The following is a 10,255-nucleotide window of genomic DNA, read 5'->3' on the forward strand; positions in this document are numbered from 1 at the left end:
TGGTGGAGGTCACTGGGAGGTGTGGGAGCGCCCCCTCGACTTCTGTAAACAAAAAACTCAAATCATTCAAAATCTGTTTACTGGAAATACAGTCAGGGGCTGAAATACACGGATTTTCATATCAACTCCTGAGAAACTTATGATTTGGTCAAAGAAAATACATTGTTAAATGGATTTACTGTAGTAGTAGTAGTAGTAGTAGTAGTAGTAGTTGTAGTGTAGAGTTACTTCTGTCCATGATCCACACTACAGCAGGTCATGTGTGCGTGGACCGTGGCTCAGATGCTGTACCTGGGGTGAGTGGAGAGCTGACGGGGTCTGGTCCGGGCTCGGGGCTGGTTTTAGTCACGGCCGTGAGAGGAAGATGAGGTCTGGTCAGAAGAGCAGACTCTTCCTCGTCTGAAATCAAACATACAAACAGCTGTGAACACAAACACACGAGGACTGGTACAGAAACACACACTGGCACATGGACACACTCTGGTACCTGGCAGTGTCCCGTTCTGTTGTCCTGTCGTGCTTCTATCTCTTTTCACGTCTGAACCCTGAGAAATCAGAACAATGAAAGTTTGATTTTAGAGTTTTTGCTTTTGGAGCGTTTCAGTCTGAGCCGTGAACCCTCCTCTTTCATCATCTGCCTTTTAAAAAACACTCAGAGTAAAGTAAGTCAGACTTTATTTATAGACAAAGTGCTTTACAGAGTGGAATAAACAACATGTACGAGAACGGAGGAATGACAGACACAGTCAAACTCTGGTCTGAACAGTCGAGTCCTGAGCTGATTTTTAAAAGAGTTGATAGAGCCGTGTCCCATAACAACAAAGAGTCGATAGAGAGGCGGGACATTCTGTAATTTGGAAGCCACAGCCTGAAAGGACCGGTCCCCACGTGTCTTTGGACCATGACGAGGCCCTGACCTGAGGACCGGAGGGTGTGACCTGAGGTGTAGGGGGCAGTAAGTCCCTGACGTTCTGGGGCTCTGTCCATTTAGAGTCTGTAAGTTAAAACCATGATTTTAAAATCAACGCAGAACTTAACAGGAGCCAGTGCAGTGAAGATAAAACTGGTGTGACGTGTGTTTGTCTGTTTCTGTTAAAAACCTTTCAGACGTGTTTTGTACGACTTTCAGCTGCTTAAAGGTTGTACGGAGGATTTTTTTTAGTTCCAAACTGTCAGTGAAAGATTAAAATACCATTACAGAGACGCAGCAGCTTTGTAATTATGATGACCAAAAAAAAAAGAACAAAAATCTATCAACTGTGGACGTAGTGAGGCCAGATAAACATCAGCCAATAGAAAACGAGGCTCCCTCATTTTCTATTGGCTGTTAGGTTGTCAATCAAACTCCCTAGTATAACTGACTCGTCGGAGCTCGGGGATTACGTGGTTTACGCAGCGGTTCTTAGAGGCTTTTTCGAACTATCGTTTCCTCGCATTTCACACAAAGTTTGTTGCGACGGCGGACGAGAATCCACGACTGGTTCGCCGCAAAAGAAAGTCCGTTTTTGAGGAAAGAAGAAGAGAAGGGGAAAAGGAGCAAAGCCAGACTGAGGTGATTCTTGGAGATATCGTCCAGCAATGGCGCGACCGAAGCAGACGAAGCGTCTAAAAAGTGACGCGTCGGTCGCTGAATTACTTCTAGACAGGAAACTTCAACAGTAATTCTGAATGCGCACAAGGACTGTCACTGTATTTCTCTTCCCTTAAAAAAATCCTCTATACAACCTTTAAGTCTAGGCAAGTTAAAACAAATAAAAAGAGAATTACAAAAATCTAAATGAGATGAAATAAAAGAGTGAACAATCATCTCAAGATCAACTTTTGCTAAAACTGGTCTCAGTTTCGTGATGTTCCGTAAATGGAAAAAACAGTTTTGAACCAATTCGCCACAGTGACCTACACAGTCTGACGCCACCCAGTGTCTCCACTTAATTTCATTTCTCTCCAGTGATGAGGAAGTGCGAGTTTGGGCACCAGCCAATCAGTGAAGAGACAGACATTCTGCGTTGGCGACGATTCTCGAGATGGAGGATTTAAAGCCGAAACAAAGAGAATGTTTGGTGAATTTTATCAAGAGGAAAGACGTTATTGTTCTTCTTCCTTCAGGATTTGTAGCGTCACGACCAAACAGCAGCGACTGGTTAAAAAAAAAAAAAAAAAAAAAAACGTCTACTGTCGAGTGAACGGATCCTAATGCTGCGACGTCACACGGTTTACACCAAGTGAAACCGGCTCATGAATCAGACTCGCAGTGACTCTCCAAAGACGAGGATTTGTCCATCAGCACGTCCAGATTTCTAACGCTGGACTAAAGGTGAGATCAAAATCATTTGGATGAAATGTCAGAGTTACAGGAGGGATGTGAGTCCAAACATCAAGACAACATGAGCTCAAACTACGAGTCACACACACCGAGTCACACACACCGAGTCACACACACCGAGTCACACACACACCCAGTCACACACACCGAGACACACACACTGAGTCACACACACCAAGTCACACACACCGACTCACACACACACATTCACACACAGAGTCACACACACCGAGTCACACACACCGAGTCACACACACTGAGACACACACACCGACTCACACACACACAGTCACACACACAGAGTCACACACACAGAGTCACACACACCGAGTCACACACACCGACTCACACACACCGACTCACACACACACACAGTCACACACACAGAGTCACACACCACACGCACACACAGTCACACACACCGAGACACACACACCGACTCACACACACACACATTCACACACACCGAGACACACACACCGAGTCACACACACACAGTCACACACACACCGAGTCACACACACCGACTCACACACACACAACACACGAGACTCACACACACCGACTCACACACACAGTCACACACACAGTCACACACACCGAGTCACACACACCACACACACCAGTCACACACACCGACTCACACACACCGACTCACACACACATTCACACACACCGAGACACACACACCGAGTCACACACACACAGTCACACACCGAGTCACACACACCGACTCACACACACACATTCACACACACCGAGACACACACACCGAGTCACACACACACAGTCACACACCGAGTCACACACACCGACTCACACACACACCGACTCACACACACACAGTCACACACAGAGTCACACACACCGAGTCACACACACCGAGTCACACACACCGACTCACACACACCGAGTCACACACACCGAGTCATACACACCGAGTCACACACACACTAAGTCACACACACCGAGTCACACACACACCGAGTCACACACACCGACTCACACACACACCGAGTCACACACACCGAGACACACACACCGAGTCACACACACCGAGACACACACACCGAGTCACACACACCGACTCACACACACACACACACAGTCACACACACACAGTCACACACACAGAGTCACACACACCGACTCACACACACACCGAGTCACACACACCGAGACACACACACCGAGTCACACACACCGACTCACACACACCGAGTCACACACACACACACACACAGTCACACACACGAGTCACACACACCGAGTCACACACACACGAGACACACACACCGAGTCACACACACCGACACACACACCGACTCACACACACCGACTCACACACACCGAGTCACACACACCGACTCACACACACACAGTCACACACACAGAGTCACACACATCGAGTCACACACACACAGTCACACACACACAGTCACACACACACACACACAGTCACACACCGAGTCACACACACCGAGTCACACACACAGAGTCACACACACCGAGTCACACACACACAGTCACACACACACACAGTCACACACAGAGTCACACACACAGAGTCACACACACAGAGTCACACACACCGAGTCACACACACACAGTCACACACACACACACAGTCACACACCGAGTCACACACACCGAGTCACACACACCGAGTCACACACACACAGTCACACACCGAGTCACACACACCGAGTCACACACACCGAGACACACACACCGAGACACACACACCGAGACACACACACCACACACACACAGTCACACACACAGAGTCACACACAGAGTCATACACACAGAGTCACACACACCGAGTCACACACACCGACTCACACACACCGACTCACACACACACGAGTCACACACACCGACTCACACACACCGAGTCACACACACCGAGTCACACACACCGAGTCACACACACCGAGACACACACACCGAGTCACACACACACACACAGTCACACACACACACACAGTCACACACAGACAGTCACACACACAGAGTCACACACACAGAGTCACACACACCGAGTCACACACACAGAGTCACACACACACACAGAGTCACACACACCGACTCACACACACAGAGTCACACACACCGACTCACACACACACAGTCACACACACACACACACAGCTGTGCCCCCCTCCACTCTTCTCTGTCTCCTCTCACCTCTAACCTTCCCCCCCTCACACTCGGGCTATTTTGGTGTGTGTAATCGGGTGTGTGCAGAGTTATTTCAGTGTGTGATTAGGGTGTTTGTGTGTTATTTCAGTGTGTGACTGGGGTGTGTGCAGGGTTATTTCGGTGTGTGACTGGGGTGTGTGCAGGGATATTTCGGTGTGTGACTGGGGTGTGTGCAGGGATATTTCAGTGTGTGACTGGGGTGTGTGCAGGGATATTTCAGTGTGTGACTGGGGTGTGTGCAGGGATATTTCAGTGTGTGACTGGGGTGTGTGCAGGGTCATTTCGGTGTGTGACTGGGGTGTGTGCAGGGTTATTTCAGTGTGTGACTGGGGTGTGTGCAGGGATATTTCAGTGTGTGACTGGGGTGTGTGCAGGGTCATTTCGGTGTGTGACTGGGGTGTGTGCAGGGATATTTCAGTGTGTGACTGGGGTGTGTGCAGGGATATTTCAGTGTGTGACTGGGGTGTGTGCAGGGATATTTCGGTGTGTGACTGGGGTGTGTGCAGGGATATTTCGGTGTGTGACTGGGGTGTGTGCAGGGATATTTCAGTGTGTGACTGGGGTGTGTGCAGAGATATTTCAGTGTGTGACTGGGGTGTGTGCAGGGTTATTTCGGTGTGTGACTGGGGTGTGTGCAGGGATATTTCAGTGTGTGTTTCAGAGTTTCCGCTGCACTCCGGCACATCCCAATATAACCCCAAATGCTTTTGAAATCTGCAATGGCCTCAGAATATCTCGACTTTCCACTCAGAGCGTCAGGCAGACAGCTGTTAGGGGGGATTAGCACATGGTCCTCTGTGGCCCCCGTGGCCCCTGTGGCCCCTGTGTGGGCCTCTGAGTGGTGATCTGCCGTCTGACCCTGATAAACCTGTAAACTTTAGTCTGGGGCAAAGCTCCAGACGCTTCTTAGATGCACAAAGGAAACCGCAGGGTCCAGACTGAGTCTGCACCTCAGACTGTTTATATCCACGGGCAGAGCTAACCCGCTAACCCGCTAACCCGCTAGCCAGGACAGGATGTGAGCACGGAGGCACTACCGGCTCCATCGACTCTGACTCCAGTTCACTTTGTTTTGAAAAAGTGTGGCCCCTCTCTCTGTACCTGCTGCTGTCAGGCTCCTCTTTTTGGTCTTAAAATGTTCATATGAAGCTGCTCTAGAAGATCCTGGGGTTTTTATTTCAACATTTTGTCCCTAAATCAAGATCTGAACATGAATAACAAACCAATCAGACGCCTTCTTTACCCGAGGTCACTCCCTCTAGCATTTGACTGACAGCGGGAAGGAGGGTACCTTCAACAGCTTCACTCTGGATTGGCTCTTTGGTCGCTATGTCAGAATTCCAAATATGGGACATGAGTCCAGATTCATTCCTTCGTCGTCCTTGTCTCATTGAGCTTCATTTGACTGGAGTCACACACTGTGAGTGACGTCAAACTCTCAGAACACGTCTGTGTGCAGGATTTGGTCTGGGTTCATGTAACACTGACCGTTCAGATCAGAGAGTGACACTGACGCCCCCCACACCACACACACACACACACACACACACACACACACACACACACACTCTGGACCTCTTCCAGTTCACATCCCGAGCCCAGCGTTCCACAGAGGAGGATCTGCTCAGCCTCCACCAGCCTCCACCCGTCTGGACAATAAAGACTCATGTGAGAAAACTGTTCATAGACTTCAGTTCAGCATCAACACCAGAACCACAACAAACATCTGCAAACTCCACCTGCACCGACGAGGCCCCGGGCACCGACGAGGCCCCGGGCACCGACGAGGCCCGGGACCGGGGCGACGACGAGGCCCCGGGCCGACGAGGCCCGGGCACCGACGAGGCCCCGGGCACGACGAGGCCCCGGGCACACGACGGGCCGGGCACAGACGAGGCCCCGGGCACCGACGAGGCCCGGGCACCGACGAGGCCCGGGCACGACGAGGCCCCGGGCACCGACGAGGCCCCGGGCACCGACGAGGCCCCGGGCACCGACGAGGCCCCGGGCACCGACGAGGCCCTGGGCATTTTACTAGTTTGTTATTGTTACAAATGACTTCCTCCACCGCGCTGTAAAAATGATTCTTCACTCAGCAAAGTAATTATCCAGTTATTTTTCATGTTATGTTCTATTGTCTTTAATGCAGCAGCTCCGTCTCCATCTTGGCTCGAGCTCAGAAAAAAAAAAGGAGCCACAGGGGGGTGGGAGTCGCAAAAACTGTCATTGTGTCCTTAGGCAAAGCACTTCAGCCACATTGCCTAATATGAAAGTGCTGTGTGTGAATGATGGTGGTCAGAGGGGTCAGATTGGCAGCCTCACTTCCATCAGTCTGTCTCAGGGCAGCTGTGGCTACAGTAGTAGTTTACACCACTGAGTGTGGAGTGAGTGAATAATGTTCTGTAAAGTGTCTTTGAAAAGCGCTGTATAAAACTGATGCATTATTATTATTCTTAGATTAGACTTGATTGATTGATTGATTTGTGATAAAATGTGAATAAAAAGTAATAAATGAACATGTCAAAAATGAAATCACTCTTTTGTTGATCAAAATATAATAAAAATCTTAAACCAAAATTAGTTCATTGCAAAAACACTGATTCTAATTGGGGTCATTTTTGAGCCCATCACTGAAGAGTGTAGGTGTTGGTGGGTCATGTATCCAACAGTAAAGATTAAAACGACAAGGCCACAGCAGCAGGTACAGACAGAGGAGCCACAAGCACCAGAGTCAGAAGGAGCCAGAAGAGCCACATGTGAACTTCCTGTTTGGAACGTGGCAGCTAAAGCGTCAGTTCTGTCCATTTATACATGGTTCCTCTGAAAAAAACAAGACTTAAAGATAAATGTCACTTCTTTACATTAAACATAGAATAAGTTTGGCCCTCGGGTCATTGAGACGTGTTCATCTGGATCACGGAGGAAACATGTTTGAGCACCTCAGTGTAGACCCCGACACAAACCCTGTCAGAAACCCTGTCAGTGTAAACCCTGTCAGAAACCCTGTCAGTGTAAACCCTGTCAGAAACCCTGTCAGTGTAGACAACCCTGTCAGAAACCCTGTCAGTGTAGACACCTGCAGAAACCCTGTCAATGTAGACCCTGTCAGAAACCCTGTCAATGTAAACTCCGGCAGAAACCCTGTCAGTGTAGACCCTGTCAGTGTAAACCCTGTCAGTGTAAACTCCGACAGAAACCCTGTCAGTGTAGACCACGGCAGAAACTGTCAGTATAGACACCCGCGGTATCCCTGTCAGAGTAGATTCTGGCAGAAACCCTGTCAGTGCAGACCCTGTCAGAGGCCCTGGCGTGTGTCAGGTGTGAGTGATCGTCTCTGGTGGTTCTCAGAGCCACGATGAAGTCACAGCTCATGAATGTAACTGCTCCAGCTGCTGGTCCCACTCACACACACACACACACACACACACACACACACACACACACACACACACACACACACACACACACACGCACACACACACACACACACACACACACTCTTTCCATGCAGAGCTGTCAGAGTCTTGGCTGTGTTTCTCATTTCGCTCTGCACATGTATTAATAACCGGACTTCAGAGTGGATCATTATGTCACCGAGAGGATCTGATCCGGCTCCTGTGCAGCAGATCTGCGGCGGCAGCGGCGGCGGCGTCACCAGAGCGTCCTGGGGGGGGCGGGGCTTCATCCGTGTGTTTGTGCTTTCATATAAACCCCCGTTTGTCTTACGTAACGAGAGGACAGACACCACAGCAGCGGGACTCCACAGCTCCGCGACGGAAATACTCGTGACCTTTGTGGGACCTGCCGGGGCTCACGAGGACTCAGAGGGTTAAAGGGCCCCGATCACACTTTTCACACTGTTCACACTGTTCACACTGATCTGTTCTGATGTGGATGTGTGAATGAAACAAAACACAACTCCAACTCTGAGTGCGACGAGGAAACATTAGAACACGACTTAAAGCCTCACAGAGTCAGAGTTTTGTGTGACAGAGGAGCCTTTACGTCCCTACGACCGTTAAAACGACTCATTTTACTAAAACACTGTGAAGATCATTATAAGAATTTACTAAAAATATGACTTTTCTTTCTTCAGTTTGGTCATTTTTTTTAGGTTTCAAAGGGAATTCCATCACCGTTACCATAGCAACCGCATCAAACACTGGGCTGAAACTGCTCTAATGTCACCACCAGATTATGATTTGAGTGTTTCTTGTGTAAATTGTGCCGAACATTTGGACAGAATTCTCCCAGTGTGAAACAGAATCTTCTACCTTCTGTCATTTTCAACACGTTTTCAAGTTTTCTTTGCCAGTTGCTTCTTGATTTGTGTAAATCTAAAACTGTTAAATCTAATTGAAGAGGTTTTATCAGGATACATGAAGTCCACATGAGAGAATCTCCACGGGCTCTTGAAAGCCGCGCTCGCTCCAGCACGCCGCGAGTGTGCCGGGCTAAAAGCGTCTGGCTCGGCTCCATGCCCCACATACTCCGCATGACTCGCATCTCCTGATTTAAAACAACGCACACAATGTTACGGCCGCGCGAGCTCCTCCAACGAGCACAACTGTCCCAAAAGATCAGCCGAGCATCCAGCGCGTAAACACCAGGGAGTCTGTGTGACAGCTGTCTTCAGCGCAGAGGGAGCTTCAGAGTCTTCAGGTCTTCAGGTCTTCAGTCTCAGGGTCTTCAGGTCTTCAGGTCGTCTTCAGGTCGTCTTCAGCTGGAGCGCAGAGGAGGTCTCAGGTCGTCTTCAGGTCAGTCTTCAGTCGTCTTCAGCTTCAGTCAGGTCGTTCAGGTCGTCTTCAGTTGGAGCTCAGTCTTCAGGTGTCTTCTTCAGGTCGTCTTCAGGTCGTCTTCAGCTGGAGCTCAGGAGCCTCAGGTCTTCAGGTCATCTTCAGCTGGACCTCAGAGGTGCCTCGTGTCTTCAGGTCATCTTCAGTTGGAGCTCAGGAGCCTCGTGTCTTCAGGTCATGTTCAGGTTGTCTTCAGGTCGTCTTCAGCTGGACCTCAGAGGAGCCTCGTGTCTTCAGGTCGTCTTCAGGTCGTCTTCAGCTGGAGCTCAGGAGCCTTGTGTCTTCAGGTCGTCTTCAGGTCGTCTTCAGCTGGACCTCAGAGGAGCCTCGTGTCTTCAGGTCGTCTTCAGAAACAGGAGCTGCTGCAGGTCGGACATTTTCAGCAGAGTTTGTTTTGATAGAAGAACGTGTTGGAGAGCAGGACTCGACTGGTTCAGCGCGAGCGTCGTGCGCAGCGTCAAACGACTCAGTGTCACGTCACAGAGTTCAGCTCCAGTCAAATGAAGCTCACTGAGGCGAGCCTAAATCTGGAGCCAGGTTCATACCACGAGAAGGAATAATATTTACAGACAAAATGTTGAAATAAAAAAAAAAACAGGATCATGTAGAGCGAGTTAAGACCAACATTTTAAGACCAAACTGAGGACCTGACAGCAGCAGGTCCAGAGAGAGTAATGTGTGTGTGTGTGAAGTAATTTGTAGCCAGAACTGATGGAGCCGGAAGCGCGCCCATGCACACGCAGACTAACTCTGTTCACATTTAATAAACAAAAACAAAGAGCTCGTGTCTCTGGAGCTCAGGGTGAGACCCTCAGAGCTCAGGGGCCGTGTCAGAGGAGAGTGGCACTCACGTTTACGTCGTTCTGTCTCTTGGTCCTCCACGGAGGAGGTGCAGAGGCAGGTGCAGAGGCAGGAGCAGTGGCAGGAGCAG

Source organism: Boleophthalmus pectinirostris, unplaced genomic scaffold, assembly GCF_026225935.1.
Source record: "Boleophthalmus pectinirostris isolate CB_2022bp ecotype Guang Dong unplaced genomic scaffold, ASM2622593v1 HiC_scaffold_12, whole genome shotgun sequence".
NCBI classification, from domain to species: Eukaryota; Metazoa; Chordata; class Actinopteri; order Gobiiformes; family Gobiidae; genus Boleophthalmus; species Boleophthalmus pectinirostris.